Source organism: Artemia franciscana, chromosome 2, assembly GCF_032884065.1.
Source record: "Artemia franciscana chromosome 2, ASM3288406v1, whole genome shotgun sequence".
Classification (NCBI taxonomy): Eukaryota; Metazoa; Arthropoda; class Branchiopoda; order Anostraca; family Artemiidae; genus Artemia; species Artemia franciscana.
The window spans coordinates 19036188-19052843 of NC_088864.1; the positions used below are offsets into that span (position 1 = coordinate 19036188).

The window sequence follows — 16656 nt, forward strand, 5'->3', positions numbered from 1 at the left end:
CCTCATGAAAAGAGGAAACTATTCCTCTTTTTATGCAGGGAGAGTGGCTGGAGGAAAAATGCTATCTCCCATCGGTGCGCGTAGGCTTTCTATAAAGAAAAAATTCAAGTCTAAGAGACATATTGAAAATTGATACATTTAGAAAAGGAAGTTTGTGGTTATCTTCTAGTTCTAAAGTGAACTGAAGGCTAGAGTCCAAAGTGTTTAGATAAGTCAAAAAGAAGTTAAGTGACTCCTCTCCATGATCGCACACAGAAATAACATCATCCACAAACCGATCCCAGAACCGGTGTTACAGAGGAAATTTTTCCAAAGCAGATTTTTCAATTAATTCGATATAAAAAGTTACTGAAATTGGAGAAAGGCTCGCACCCATCTGTTGATCTATTATTTGGGTGAAATTATACCAGAAATATTGTTATATTTCTGTGTTAATATGCTATATGTTAAATAATTATTATACCAGAAATATGAGGAGGAACTATTGCAAAGACGGAAGAGATGCATAATAGTTTCTATATTGCTTACAGCTGTTTTGTAAGCCATTTTGTCAATATTGTCTTCAAATTTTCTTTGAAGAGCCAGTTCACATTTTTCGATATCCCGAAATGTATACATAGAAATGGTATCGAAATTGGCCAAAATCGTACTTTTCTTTTTTAAGGTCTTTTAATTTTTCGACAAGGTGAACTGAATTTTTAATGTATGAAGTTTGCATTTGCAAAAGCGTTGACAACCATTTACCCAATCCTGCAGTCGGAGAACTTTAAGAAGCCACAATTGGGCGTAGATGAAACTCTATCTGTGTGGATTTTTGGGATACCGCAAAAATTAGGAGCGGAATAACCTTTGGGATAAAATTACATAAAAAAAACTAGTTTTTTCACTGAAAGTAAGGAGCGACATTAAAATTTAAAAAGAACAGAAATTACTCCGTATTTGAAATGGGTTGTCCCCTCCGCAATCCCTCGCTCTTTACACTAAAGCTTTTAATTGTTTTAAAAAGCAGAATTGTGGCAAAGAGTCAAACTTTAGCGTAAAGAACGAGGGATTGCGGAGGGGACAACCCATTTCATATACGGAGTAATTTCTGTTCGTTTTAAGTTTTAGTGTCGCTCCTTACTTTCAGTTAAAAAAAACTAGTTTTTTTATGTAATTTCTGAACGTTTTTGAATTAATGCATGTTTGATTTTGGCTCATTACACATAAATTATTAAAATGAAATTTGCATATTAATTCCTTTTTTGGCTAAATGGCTTTCTCTTAGTTTTGATCAGACGATTTTGAGAAATAAGGGATGGGGAAGGAGGCCTAGTTGCCATGCAATTTTTTTCGGTTACATAAAAAGGCAACTATAAATTTTAATTTTTAGCGAATTTTTTTATTAGTAGAAAATATACGTAACTTAAGAATTAACTTACATAACAAACTTTTATATTCTTTAATTTTTATTATGTATATGAGGGGGTTTGTACCCTCGTTAATACCTCGTTCTTTACACTAAATCGTAAGTTTTGTCCCAATTCTTTAAGAATGACACCTGAATCAGAAAGGCCGTAGAATAAATAGTTGAAATTACTAAAAATGCTATAGCATAAAGAGCGAGGTAATTATCTCCTTCTAAATACCTCACTCTTTATGCAAAAGTATTTTTAGAACCCCTCATATGCGTAATAATCTCTGTTCGTTTTAAGTTTCAATGCTACTCTTTACTTTCAATTGAAAAAAACTTTTCCATGCTTATTTTTTCATTGTTTTTTTTTATAATAATTTTAGAAAATTCTGCGCACTTTTCATTGAATTTCTGTTCCCTCATGACATATTTCTCCAAGGAAAGATCCTCCCACATAGCCCCCTCCCCTCAACCCCACCCCCAAACCAAAAAAAATCCCCTGAAAACGACTGTTCACTTGCCAATAACCATTATTATATGTAAACACTGGTCGAAGTTTGTAACTTGCAGCCCCTCCCCCAGGGACTGTGGGGGAGTAAGTCATTCCCAAAGACATAGTTATTATGGTTTTTGACTATGCGGAACAAAATGTCTATCTCAAAATTTTGATCTGTTGACTTTGGAGAACAAATGAGCGTGGGAGGGGGCGTAGGTACCCTTCAATTTTTTTGGGCACTTAAAAAGGGCATTAGAACTTTTCATTTCCGTTAGAATGAGCCCTCTTGCGACATTCTAGGACCATTTGGTCGATACGATGACCCCTGAAAAAAAAAAAAAAAAAAAAAAAAAAAAAAAAAAAAAAGCGCGCACCCGTGATTTGTCTTCTGGCAAAAAATACGAAATTCCACATTTTTGTAGATAGGAAAATGAAAATTTTGCTATAGGGTTCTCTGATACGCCGAATGCGATGGTGCGATTTTCGTTAAGATTCGGTGACTTTTAGGGGGTGTTTTCCCCTATTTTCTAAAATAAGGCAAATTTTTCCAGGCTCGTAACTTTTGATGAAAAAGACTAAATTTGATGAAACTTATATATTTAAAATCAACATGAAAATCTGATTCTTTTGATGTATATTTTCGCATCAAAATTCCGTTTTTTAGAGTTTCGTTTACTATTGAGCCAGGTCGCTCCTTACTACAGTTCGTTACCACGAACTGTTTGATAATTTATACATTTGCGGAGTAATAAGTCTTTCAGTTTGCAAAATTCCTAGCTCCTTTTGTACTACACGGGTGAACTTATCGGTGGGGTCTGAATCTCTGAGCTTGTAAGTAAGGGTGTCGGATAAAAGATCTGTAATTCTTTTATTATATGAGTTTTTAACAAGGATAAAAAATTTATTTCCTTTATCAACCCTAGTGATAATGATGTGTGGTCTTTTTCTTAAATTTTTGAGAAACTGTTTCCTGATTTTTTTACCTTGAGGAATACGGAGTAATATCAAGGATATTCTTAAACACCTCTCCTCAAAGTAAATCTTGATTTTCCCCATAACCACCGGAACCAAAATATACCTGCCTCCAAATCGGAGACCATCACTGAAAAATTCAATTGGGTTTTAGGTAGGCAAAATTTGGCTCCCTTAGACAAAACATGGGTTTCTTCCGGCGTAAGAACTTTGGAAGATGGGTTCCCAATGGCCAGACCAGGACAGAATCTAGGTAGAAAACATCTGGAATTCTTAGATTTTTCGTATTCTAATTTTTCAAACTTTTCTGACAAACGAACCTTAGCCGTACAAAAGTCGCGTCGGAAAGTATTCTGAGCTATACTAGAAATCTGCTAAAAATCTGTCGGTGAAAGGTTTTGTTGTAGAAAATGTTGTATTACTAAGAAAAAAGCGTCATTTTTTTTGGTCTTTTAAAATGTGGATTAATGACTGAAAACCAACCCTATCACTAAATTGCCTCTCAGATTGTGTACCTAGATTTAGACAGAACGAAGAGAATTTTGAAGAGTTCTCTTTACTCTACAATGCTGTAAAAATTCTCTTTGATTAATAAGGTTGGCATTTTTTTTTTATGCAAATCAAAATAATAAAGAACAGACTTGGTCAAATGCTCCCCTTAAGCTAGTCGTAAATAATTTCTGAGACCACACTGGTCTCAGGAATTATGAGGACAACAGAAAATGAGGACAATAAACAATCAGAGAAAAAGTTGAAAAATTAAGCGGTCCAGAACAGAAATTACTCCGTATATGAAAGGGCCTGTTCCCTTCTCAACGCCCCGCTCTTTACGCTAAAGTTTGACTCTTTCTCTTAACAATACTTTTTAAAACAGTAAAAAAAAACTTTAGCGTAAAGAACGGGGCGTTGAAGAGGAAAAGTCCCTTTCATATAAGGAGTAATTTCTGTTCCGTTTAAGTTTTAATGTAACTCCTTGCTTTCAGATATAAAAATCTTGTTTTTTTTTCTGAACGTTTTTGAATTAATGCCTGTTTTGATTTTGGCTCTCGGCACATAAATAATTAAAACGAAATTTGCACATTAATATTTTTTTTTTTGCTAAATGGCTTTCTCATAGTTTTAATCGGAAGATTTTGAGAAAAAAGGAGTGGGGGAGGCGGCCCAGTCACCCTCCAATTTCTTATTACTTAAAAAGGTGACTAGAACTTCTAAGTTTTTTACGAACGTTTTCATTAGTAAAAAATATACGTAACTTACGAATTAACTTACGTAACGAACTTCTTTATTCGTATGTTTTCATTACGTATATGAGGGGGTTCACCCCTCGTCAATACCTCGCTCTTTAAACTAAAGCTTAAATTTTGTCCCAATCCCTTAAGAATGACCCCTGAATCACAAAGGCCGTAGAATAAATAGTTGAAATTACTAAAAATACTTTGGCGTAAAGAGCGATGTATTACGAGGAGGTGAACCCCTCATATGCGTAATAATTTCTGTTCGTTTTAAGTTTTATTGCTACTCCTTACTTTCGGTTGAAAAAACTTTTATTTATTTCTTCATTGTTTTTTTAAATAATGCTAGAAAATCCTACACCCCCTTCATTGAAATTCTCTTCCCCCATGACAAATTCCTCCATGGAAAGATCCTCCTACGTACCCCCTTCAACTTCTCCCCCCCCCAAAAAAAAACCCTGAAAACGTCTACACACTTCCCAATAATCATTACTATATGTAAACACTGGTCAAAGTTTGTAACTTGCAGCTTCTCCCACGGGGACTGTAGGGGAGTAAGTTGTCCCCAAAGACACTGTTACTCGGTTTTTTGACTACGGGGAATAAAATGGCTATCTGAAAATTTTGATCTGGTGACTTTGAGGAAAAAAGAGCGTGGGAGGGGACCTAGGTGCCCTCCAATTTTTTGGTCACTTAAAGGCACTAGAACTTTTAATTACCGCTAGAATGAGCCCTCTAGCGATATTCTAGGACCACTGAGTTGATACGATCACCCTTGGAAAAAAAAAAAAAAAAAAAAAAAAAAAAAATAAAATAAACACGCATCCGTGATATTTCTTCTGGCACAAAATGCGAAATTCCGCATTTTTGTAGATAGGAGCTTGAAACTTATATTATAAGGTTCTCTGATACTCTGAATCTGACGGTGAGATTTTCGTTAAGATTGTGATACTTTTAGGGGATATTTCCCCCTATTTTCTAAAATAAGACAAATTTTCTCAGGCTCGTTACTTTTGATTGGTACGACGAAACTTGATGAAACTTATTTATATTATAATAAAATTTTATTTATTACTATATTTAAAATCAGCGTTAAAAAGTAATCCTTTTAATGTAACTCGATTGGTATCAAAATTCCGTTTTTAGAGTTTCGGTTGCTGTTGAGCCGGGTCATTCCTTACTACAGTTTGTTACCACGAACTGTTTGATGTACAGTTATGAAAACTCGATTTATTTTTGGGACACAGTGCACGGTAGCGATACTAGCGACTGTAGACAGGAAACTGGTAATGGTATCTAATTGGTAACAAGAAACTTGTATTGGGCGGAGCGCGGGCTTGGAGGAGCCGCAAAGGCCTGAATCACAAAGGCCGTAGAATAAATAGATGAAATTACTAAAAATACTTTGGCGTAAAGAGCGATGTATTACGAGGAGGTGAACCCCTCATATGCGTAATAATTTCTGTTCGTTTTAAGTTTTATAGCTACTCCTTACTTTCAGTTGAAAAAACTTTTATTTATTTCTTCATTGTTTTTTTTTAAATAATGCTAGAAAACCCTACACCCCCTTCATTGAAATTATCTTGTCCCATGAAAAATTCCTCCATGGAAAGATCCTCCCACGTACCCCCCTTCAACTTCTCCCCCCCAAAAAAATAGCCTGAAAACGTCTACACACTTCCCAATAATCATTACTATATGTAAACACTGGTCAAAGTTTGTAACTTGCAGCTTCTCCCACGGGGACTGTAGGGGAGTAAGTCGTCCCCAAAGACACTGTTATTAGGTTTTTTGACTACGGTGAATAAAATGGCTATCTCAAAATTTTGATCTGGTGACTTTGAGGAAAAAAGAGCGTGGGAGGGGACCTAGGTGCCCTCCAATTTTTTTGGTCACTTAAAAAGGGTACTAGAACTTTTAATTTCTGCTAGAATGAGCCCTCTCGCGACATTCTAGGACCACTGAGTTGATACGATCACCCTTGGGAAAAAAAACAAATAAACACGCATCCGTGATATTTCTTCTGGTAAAAAATGCGAAATTCCGCATTTTGTAGATAGGAGCTTGAAACTTATATTATAAGGTTCTCTGATACGCTGAATCTGACGGTGAATTTTCTCAGGCTCGTAACTTTTGATTGGTACGACCAAACTTGATGAAACTTATTTATATTATATAAAATTTTATTTATTATTATATTTAAAATCAGGATGAAAAAGTGATTCTTTTAATGTAACTCAATTGGTATCAAAATTCCGTTTTTAGAGTTTCGGTTGCTGTTGAACCGGGTCGTTCCTTACTACAGTTTGTTACCACGAACTGTTTGATGTACAGTTATGAAAACTCGATTTATTTTTGGGACACAGTGCACGGTAGCGATGCTAGCGGCTGGAGACAGGAAACTGGTAATGGTATCTAATTGGTAACAAGAAACTTGTATTGGACGGAGCGCGGGCCTGGAGGAGGCACCAAGTTCAGAGCTCTGTGCCAAAAGCTTCTCATGGGCAAGATAGGAGTTTTCATAACTGTATTGGTATCTAAGCTATGACCAACACCTCGTGAAAGACTTCTTTTTTTGTTACAGAAACTAGCGCAGTAGCAACGAACTCCATTTTGTCACCTCATTATGGAATTCAGCTGCAATGAAAAACTTCAGGAAAATACGATCAAGTTCTCGTAATATTTTATTTTTTAAAAGTTTTGTATTCAGTTAAGTATACTGCATTTTTTACGCATGTATTTTACGCATGGATGCGGTATTTAATCCGACTTAAAACTGTAAACCAGGGTAAACAACCCAAATCTTTCAGCCTCACTTTATTGAAATGTCGGATGCTTCATATTTTACATTTACCTTGTGATAGCTAAACGATCTTCACAAGGTTGGGGTTGACACTTTTTTGAGACTGTTTTGGAGTCGTGCGAACTTTTTAATGCCGAGTTTTCATTATTGGATTGCAATATATTTTTATTTACTTTTTATTTTTTGCAGAAAAGGAAGTATCACAAAGGTTGTTTCACTTTGGTTTTATTAGCTTGCACTGCTGCTGCCAAGTCTTTTGAGGATAAAACTGAAGATAAAATAAAGTTGCTGAAGTTTCAGGAAGAAGCGGTAAGTAAAAAACACAATATAAGATAGATTGTTGAATCCCTCAATCCAGGTTCGTGGGAACCTCGTGGGAACCCCAGGGGTTCGTGGGACTCTCTATACTATAATGCATTAATTTCTTTATTATAGCCTTAAATTTGCTATAGCTACCAAATATACCTAAGATTCAAAATCAAATAAGAGGTTCGAATCCCAGTTTGTGCATGTCCACAAGCGTTTCACTATTTCTCATCATAAACATTATACTATCAGAAAGCCAAAGCGAGGCCTAAAGCAATCATCTAGAATGTAATTGTAAATCTTATCATAAATTTAGCGTGTCCTGTGGTGGTGCAGTGGGTTTGACCTTAGTTTGGTTGTACAGGATTAAGAGATCAAACACGGCTGTAGCAACACACTGAAGGGCCTTCGTAGGGACCTTAGTAGTCAAGCAGCGTCGTTAATCCGATTACTTTCTTTTACAAAATTAACTAAGGTCATTTCTTTGTTCATGACAATGTTTTTGAATATTTGAATATCTCCATATGTAGAATACAGTTCTTCGATTATCTCGTTTCTTTCTTCTTTTACAATAGATTCAACAATTTGGCTTAAGGTTTATGATCCCTGTTCCGATTTCCCATGTTAAATTTCTGGAAGCTTCTATTTCTTTGTACTTCACCACAAGATTAAGATAGAGATACCATTCGATAGCGAAGACTGTGTTCTTGAAAATCTCAATCTTAGATTTTTTTTTAGTTTTCCTTTTTTTTTTTATCTTTCAAAAACCTTGTAAATACTTTTGAAAAGTAGGGTCTCATTAAAAATCTTGTATATCTTTATTTTCGATCAAAATAAAACAATATACACACCGTTGTATTCAGAACTTCCTGATCTATTTACTTGCGTGGTTAAAATTACAATATTGCTTAAATTTGTCTTAAAAACGCAGTTTAAAGTTCTATAAAAAACAGAAAATTGAGAATATTCAATGAATCCGAGAGGGCGCACAAGTGCTGAATTTGGGTTTATCGTCAGGAGATTCAATGCAGTGGGTGGTTTTGGGGAGAGAACACATATGATTGGGTGTTACTCATCAGAGCTGTAAACTGCCTGTTGATATCTCTGGGTCGTATCTAATATTGTAAAGAAGTTTCTTTACATTGTATCTAATATTGTTCTATGAGAAGATAATGGGTAATAAGAAAGCAGCAGCGTTAAATAAAAGGAGAAAGTTGGGACAGTTCCGAAGGCAAGTTAATTTCCTCCTCTATTGTTTTATAATTATGTACGTAGTATAATTTTATTATTCAGTCTATCCTGTTAAAGGTAAATCCAATGTTAATAATAATTCCTTGCTGTTCATGCTAAAGATTTTTAGAAAAAGCTTCTTATTCAAATAAACATCCCTTATGTTCCAGGATTCGTTCTTTAGAATAGGAACAAAAAGTTAAACTTAGCGTGAAGAGCAAGCCTAAGATAAGGATTTTATTAAACACCAACTTTTGTTTATCTTATATTTTTATGTTGCTCCTTATTTTCAGTTTAAAAAACTACTTTTTTTTAATTAATTTCTTGTCATTTTTCCAAATATTGTTAAGAAATTTGCCACCTCTTTTTCAAGGGGCTTCCTTGGAGCACCCCCCCCCCTCGTATTAAAACCCCTATTAGAGAAAGTTCCTACTGTATAAAATTCTCCCCTGTAAATTTTAATAACTATTCTTTTTTGCTACATTCGAGCATTTTGCACAAGAAAATCTTTTTATGTCACAGACTTGTGTATTTCCATAGAATAAGGCTACTTTCTTAAACGGTTAGAACAGTTTTACATAGAACAGTGTTATTCATACGAGAGGATACTCTAATGTACTTACTCTATTGATCATGTGCGTGATTAGTTCGAAAAACTGCTGAGCAATGCCAATGGCAGGCCTAATAAATTATTTTAGATCAATTTAGACCAATTGATAGTTCTTTCAGGCAATTAAATAAAAAAAAAGTTTTTCCAACTGAAGGTAAGGAGCGACATTAAAACTTAAAAAGAACAGAAATTATTCCGTATATGAAAGGGGCTGTTCCCTCCTCAGCGCCCCACTCTTTACGCTAAAGTTTTTTACTGTTTTAAAAAGTAGAGTTGCGAGAAAGAGAACTTGAAAAAAAACTTAAGCGTAAAGAGCTAGGTGTTGAGGAGGGAACAGCCCATTTCATATACGGAATAATTTCTGTTCTTTTTAAGTTTTAATGTCGCTCCTTACTTTCAGTTGGAAAAACTTTTTTTTTTATTTAATTGCCTGAAGAGGGGAAAACCCCTTTCATTCACGGAATAGTTTCTGTTCGTTTTAAGTTTTCTTAAAACTTAACCTTACTTGCAGTTAAAAAAAAATGTTTGTTAATTTAATTCGGAATGTTTTTGCATTAATACATGTTTTGACATGGATACTTTTAAAAAAAGGGGTGGGGGTGGCCTAGTTGCCCTCCAATTGTGGTTACTTAAAAATACAACTAGAACTGTTTTTTTTTTCGAACGTTTTTATTAGTAATAATATACGCAACTTGCGAATTAACTAAATTAACGAACTTCTATTTTGGTATATTTTTCTTACGTATATGAGGAGGCTCGCCCAATCTTCAATACCTTTGTCTTAACACTAAAGCTCGAATTTCATCCCAATTCTTGAATAATAACCCCTGAATCACAAAGACCTCGATATAAATAGTAGAAATTACTAAAAATACTTTAGGTTAAAGAGCAAGTTATTGTGGAGGAGACGAACCCCCTTATATACATAATATTTTCTGTTCGTTTTAAGTTTTAATGCTGCTCCTTAATTCCAGCCGAAAACATTTTTTTTATCTATTTTTACCTTATTTTTTTAATAATGCTAGAAAATCCTGCCACCCCTCTCTCTTAATGGAAATTTTATTCCCTCATGATACATTCTTCCTTGGAAAGATCCGACCCACCCCAACCCCACTGTGAAAAATTCCCCTGAAAAGACGGCTGTACCCTTTGCAATAACAATTACTATATGTAAACAATCGTCAAAGTTTGTAACTTGCAGCCTCTCCCCCCAGGGCCTGTGGGGGATTGAGTCGTTCCCAAAGACATAGTTATTAGGTTTTTGAATATGCTTAACAAAATGGCTATCTCAAAATTTTGACCCGTTGACTTTGTGAAACCAATGAGCGGGGAAGGGGGTCTAGGGGCCCTCTGATTTTTTCGGTCACTTAAAAAGGGCACTAGAAATTTTTATTTTCTTTAGAATGAGCCCTCTTGCAATATTCTAGGCCTATTTGGTCGATACGATCACCCCTGGAAAAACAAAAATAAACATGCACCCGTGATCTGTCTTCTGGCAAAAAATACGAAATTCCACATTTTTGTATATGTGAGCTATTAACTTCTACAACAGGGTTGTCTGATATGCTGAATCTCATGGTGTGATTTTCGTTAAGATTCTATGATTCTACTTTTTAGGGAGTTTTGTCAGGCTCGGTAACTTTTGATGAGTATAACTAAACTTGATGAAACTTATATATTTGAAATCAGATTCTTTTGATGTAACTATTGGTATCGAAATTCCGTTTCGGTTTTAAGGTTTTAAATTCCGGCTTTAAGGAGTTTCGGTTACCATTGAGCCGGGTCGCTCCTTACTACAGTTTGTTACCACGAACTGTTTGATACTCATTTTGTTTTACAGATATAATAAATGGGACAATATTCCCAAAACTGACATTTCAGTAAAAAGAGGACTATATGGTCAATTAGACAGCGATGGTCAGCAAAAACTAGATCAGATTATAGCCGTGCAACAAGAAGCATCTTTTCATGGTTTAAAGGTCATTGAAGGGCCAGGAAAACTTAGTGAAGATGAAGGATTTAAAGAACTACTTAATGAAAATTACATTGTCACAATAAAAAAACAATAATTCTTATAGAAATAAAACATATGCTCTTTTGTTAACCCTGCTGATATGCTTATTTTATCTCGAGTATTAGGTACAGTCTATTTCTACCAATTCTTCTTATAATTATTCTGGTTATAATTATATATAATTATTCTGGTTATAATTATATATATTTCTACACATTCGCCAGACTCTGTTTAACCCGGTTACATAAGAATGATATTGATCACTTCCCAATCTATGTACGAGTATTCATTACAAAATAAAATTACATACGGTAATTCCACGTGTTGCTATAAGGATTTCAGTTTTTCAGGATTAAACTTAGGAGGGACAGTGTCATTTTTCAGAATTAACCCTCTCCCCAAACTCCCCCAAAGGGAGCAGATCTGTTCCCGTTATGCGAATCACGTATCCAAGACTTTTCTTTATTTTTCCCACCAAGTTCCATCCCGATCTCTCCGTTCTAAGCGTTTTCCAAGATTTTTCCAAGACAAAAGCTAATCACGTATCTAGGACTTGTGCTTATTTCCCCCTCCAAGTTTCATCCCGATCCCTCCACTGAAAGCATTTTCCAAGATTTTAGGTCCCCCCAACTCCGCCAAATGTCACCGGATCCGGTCAGATTTGAAATAAGAGCTTTGAGACACGATATCCTTCCAAAAATCAAATTTCATTAAGATCCGATCATTCCTTCGTAAATTAAAAATACCTCATTTTTTTCTATTTTTTCAGAATTAACCCTCCCCCCGAACTCCCCCAAAGAGAGCAGATCCGTTCCCGTTATGCGAATCACATATCTAAGACTTGTTTTTATTTTCCCCGCCAAGTTCCATCCCGATCCCTCCACTCCAAGCTTTTTCCAAGATTTCTCCCCCCCCCCAACTCCATCCAGTGTCACTGGATCCGGTCAGATTTAAAAGAAGTGCTCTGAGACACGATATCCTTCAAAACATCAAATTTTAATAAGATCCGATCATTCCTTCATAAGTTAAAAATACCTCATTTTGTAGATACCAAGTACTTAGTATCTACAGTGTCACTTGATAGATACCAAGTGCCATATAAAAGTAGAAAAACAATAAATTTTAAAATGCACTCTATGCATGTCGTCACAGTTTCATAAAAATGGGCATTTTGTGCTAGAGAATTACGGTGCTCATTTGCTCTTCACCCGTCGATAACCAAGCTTTGCAAGACGCAGACGAATATATTACTATTTCTCTGCTGAAGGACATATTGGAACATATGGACATTTCCAATAAGACACTGTAAGTTTAAGAGAAAAAAAAAATCTCTTGCCATTATCTAACTAAATACCGCTGACGAAAATTTTGTCGTAAATTCTAATCAGAAGAAAACTCTGTGTAAAAATATCAATCTTCGAAGCTTTAGACAAAAATTAATTTCATTGGTTTATTTAGGCCCGCCTTACATTTTGCTTTTGACCAATAAGGAAAATGGGGTGAAATTTTAAAAAGTTCAATCAGCACTTCCTAGCGGAATTTGTTTGTCTTGAGACAAAGGTATAATAAACCTTAAACTCCTTAATGTTTCTTACAGTCAATCCTATACGATGATCCGTGAGTCACAATCTCGATTGAAATTGCAAGTCCTGATCATATTGGAACAAGAATTTGCACTTACCCCCCCCCCAAAAAAATGAAGGAGTATCGTAAAGAAAGTTCGAAAAATGACAAGACAAATTATATTTTGAATATTTGTCACAAGAGGCTTATTCCTAATGGGACCCCGAAACCTGCTCATTTGGGTACTACCTCAAATAGAGGACTATTTCCGGTCCCTACCTTAAAAAAAGGAAGAAAACTAACCTAACAAAAGTCTAAACCGTAACATAATTGCTTATTTTATTTTATTTTCTTTTTTGGAAAAAAATACGCAAAAAAAGAAAGCCCACATAAAAAAGCAAAACAATGAAAGTCACATTCTTAAAAACATAGAGCAAAACTAAAATGGGTTAAAAATTATAAATATAATTGGTATAAAGAACAATAAAGAAAATTATAAAGATAATAGAGCAAAACTAAAATGTGAATAAGGGGTACACAGTGTATAAATTGAGCTTTAAATACAAATGAGTTTAGATGCTGTCATGTTTCAATGACTAAATAAAAGTATATTTGGTAGAAATAATTGGATAAAGCCGATTTTCTAGTAATCTACATACATTTTTCTTAATTTAACTCTTCATGTTCGTTATTTCTGCACAGGTCCAATAACAGCGACTAAAGAAAATGTATTTCAATACTAGTAAAGTAAAGAATTTAAAAAATTAGCAGCTAGTGGTTTCGATCCACCGACCTCTGGGTTATGGGCCCAGCGCGCTTCCGCTGCGCCAAGCTGCTGTTATCATTGAAAGTTTTTTAAATGTTTGTGATGTAATAAAGAAAAGAAACGAAGAGCGTATAGTAAAATGTAGTAGCGTAGCAGTGGCGTTTTGCTAACTCTTCAATGGTGTGGGGCAGATTTCCAGTTGATGGGCTTCTTACTATCTTAAATAAATAAAATAAGATTTAGTTATGATAAGATACATACAATAATATATTATATTTATGCCTCAAAAGCCCTTTGACCTCTGAAAAAGCAAAGGGGGGCATCTAGCTCAAAGAAAAAAAAATCACTTACTCATAGATAGGAGAAAGAGAGAGAGAGAGAGAGAGAGAGAGAGAGAGAGAGAGAGAAAGAAAAATAGAGAATTTTTTTATATAGAACACAAAAACTGAAATGATTAGATCGAACAAATAAAATAAATAGTTTAAAAAGATTTTTTGAACACACCAAAAATGTGGCACTTTCAAGCAGATTCAGGCACTTTATTCCACGCAATATAACTCGCCATTACAAGATTAAAATCCAACCTTACAGAAGGACCTTGCAGAAGGAAATTGTAAAAGGAATTCGAATACTTGTGCATTAAACCGACCACACTCAAGAGGTGAAGTTAGGTTAGTTATAATGAAATATACAAAATATGACGGAAATAAAATAAATAGTAACGAAGTTATGGAAACTACAAAAAAGAATTATGGAAAGCAGGCCGCCCAGAACGAAGTATATTAAACTAGACCTACGTTGCCTGGGCAACGTGAAGTGTTGCGGCAACCTTTGTCCGGCTTCGCCGATTAAAGTGTTGCGAGAGCAACGCTTTGGTTTTGGTTTCTTCGCTATCGGTTAAATGCTGAAGTTGTCAAAACTATCAAAGCATTCAAAACGGCATATTCAAAGCAGAACACGATCAGTAATCACATGATCAAATTCTTCAGCGTTGAAAAAACAACAGCAAAAGAATATCGGGAGAAGGGACTAAATTGAGTTTCCAGCCAGTTGAACCTTATCCTGTTCAATCGTAGACATTGTGACGGATGAAAACTTGGAACAATATCTTATACGATCTAGTTGGTATTGTGAAGCTATCCGTTACTTTTCATGATCGAAATACCATACATGAGACTGTACTAATTATTTTGAAACTATCTTATTGTTTTACGTTATCGTTTGTACTCGTTGTGTAAATATTTAATTCTGTCAGATTTATAGAGATTGAATACAACGTGTACCAAACTGTTCAAATTTCAAGCCCGAAGTGAACCGATTCTTATTTACAAGTCCCTTTCCCGTGATAGGCGTTAACTTTACCGGAAACAAATAAATGGGTACAGCAACTAGTAGAAGTTGCAAACTTCTCATCGCTGAAGATGATTGTAGCCTAACAGCCGATTATTACTTACAAGTCCCCTACATGTTTTGAACTAAATTGATCTAACCATCAAATACAGCGAAAACAAATAATACGTACACCAACTAGCAAAAGTTGCAAACCCTTCATTGCCGAAGATGATTATGAGCTAACAGCGTACAACAGATTCTTATTTACAAGTTCCTTTCCCGTGATAGACATCAAGTTTACCGGAAACAAATAAATGGATACACCAACTACCAAAAGTTGCAAACCCCTCATCTCTGAAGATGATTGTAGCCTAACAGCCAATTATTACTTACAAGTTCCCTACATGTCTTACCACTGGAACCAAATTGGCTTAACCATCAAATACACCGAAAACAAATAATAGGTACACCAACTAGCAAAAGTGACAAATCTCTCATTGCCGAAGATGATTATGAGCTAACAGCCGACTGTTGCTTACATGTCCCCTACATGTCTCACAATTGGTATCGGCCTATTTTTTTTTCTGTGTATACCTTGCTACTGAAGTTGTTAACCGTTTGAAACTTTCAAACTGGTAGATTTACAGGGATCGAATACAATGTGCACCAATTTCCACAAATTTCTAGCCTAAAGTGAACCGATTCTTACTTACAAGTCCCTCTTCCGTGATAGACATCACGTTCAACGGAAACAAATAACGGATTCACCAACAGGCAAAAGTCGCAAACCTCTCATCGTTGAAGAGAATTGTAACCTAACAGCCGATTATTACTTACTAGGCCCCTAAATGTCACTTTGCAGCCGATTAAACTTTATCCTTTTCAATCGTAGGCATCGTGACCGATGGAAACTTGGAACATTGTCTTATATGATCTTGGTATTATAAAGCTATCTGTAACTTTTCAGGATCAAAAGACCATAGATGTGTACCAATTTGCACAAATTTGTAGCCCTTCATGAGCCTCCTCTAGCAACCGATTCTTACTTACAAGTCCCTCTCCCGTGATATACATCAAGTTTACCGGAAACAAATAATGGGCACACCAACTAGCAAAAGTTGAAAACCCCTCGTCACTGAAGATCATTGTAGCGTAACAGCTGATTATTACTTACAACTCCCCTACATGTCTTACAATCGGGAACCAAGTTGTTCTTACCATCAATTACACCAGAAACAGATAATAGGTACACCAATCAGCAAAAGTTGCAAACCCCTCATTGCCAAAGATGATTATAAGCTAATAGTCGACTGTTGCTTGAAAGTCCCCTACATATCTCACAATTGGTATCGGCCTATTTTTGGTTTAAGTGTGTACCTTACCACTGAAGTTGTCAACCCCTTGAAATTTTCAAACTGATGTATCTCATGAAAGAATTTTTGTACCAAAAAATGGATGACATATACTTTGATCAGCTCATCAAGGTCTATCGATTACCGTTGAAAAAGAAATTCTATCTATCTTAGTTCAAAAGTTGGCTTTTTTGCCGGAAGCCAACTTTTTAACACCACCACTTAAAAAGGAGCAAAGGATAAGCTCTAATTTCATTAGCAATGAGAGAACTTTTAAAGTTTAAGAGGCATATCTGATACCATTTCTCTATTGCAGTCCCAAGTAGAAAAAAAAAGAATGGTAAAGTCAGCTGAAATCAGGAACAGAAATGGGTAGAAACAATAGATGGCAGCACTTTCGGATTCGTGGGGAAATCGCACTTTTTTGTTTCTGTAAGTTTTTCTATTTATCACTCAAAGAAGATATATTGGCTGTGGGGCCGGGGAACTGCCACATATATTTAACACTTATAGATTTTAGTCCATCTTCAATTTGAAATTGGTGCCTGCCTGCTTGCCTGCTAGAACGGAGTTTTCCAATCGAAAGC

General features: G+C 35.4%; 1 protein-coding gene, 1 long non-coding RNA gene and 1 other non-coding gene across 3 annotated transcripts in view; 2 read left to right on the top strand and 1 right to left on the bottom strand.

Annotated features, from left to right (window-relative positions):
* Positions 1-7085: 7085 nt before the first annotated feature.
* Positions 7086-16656, top strand: part of LOC136038180 (zinc finger protein 84-like) — a 35646-nt gene continuing 26075 nt past the window's right edge. Inside the window, exon 1 of the mRNA XM_065721279.1 lies at positions 7086-7205. The gene's annotated coding sequence lies outside the window, so the exon portion shown is untranslated. The remainder of the gene's footprint in view (positions 7206-16656) is intronic.
* Positions 8010-11146, top strand: LOC136038104 (uncharacterized). The gene is made up of 2 exons (XR_010620129.1): positions 8010-8433; positions 10883-11146. It is a non-coding gene; the product is annotated as an uncharacterized LOC136038104 (long non-coding RNA).
* Positions 13385-13456, bottom strand: Trnam-cau (transfer RNA methionine (anticodon CAU)). Its single transcript has one exon. It is a non-coding gene; the product is annotated as a tRNA-Met (tRNA).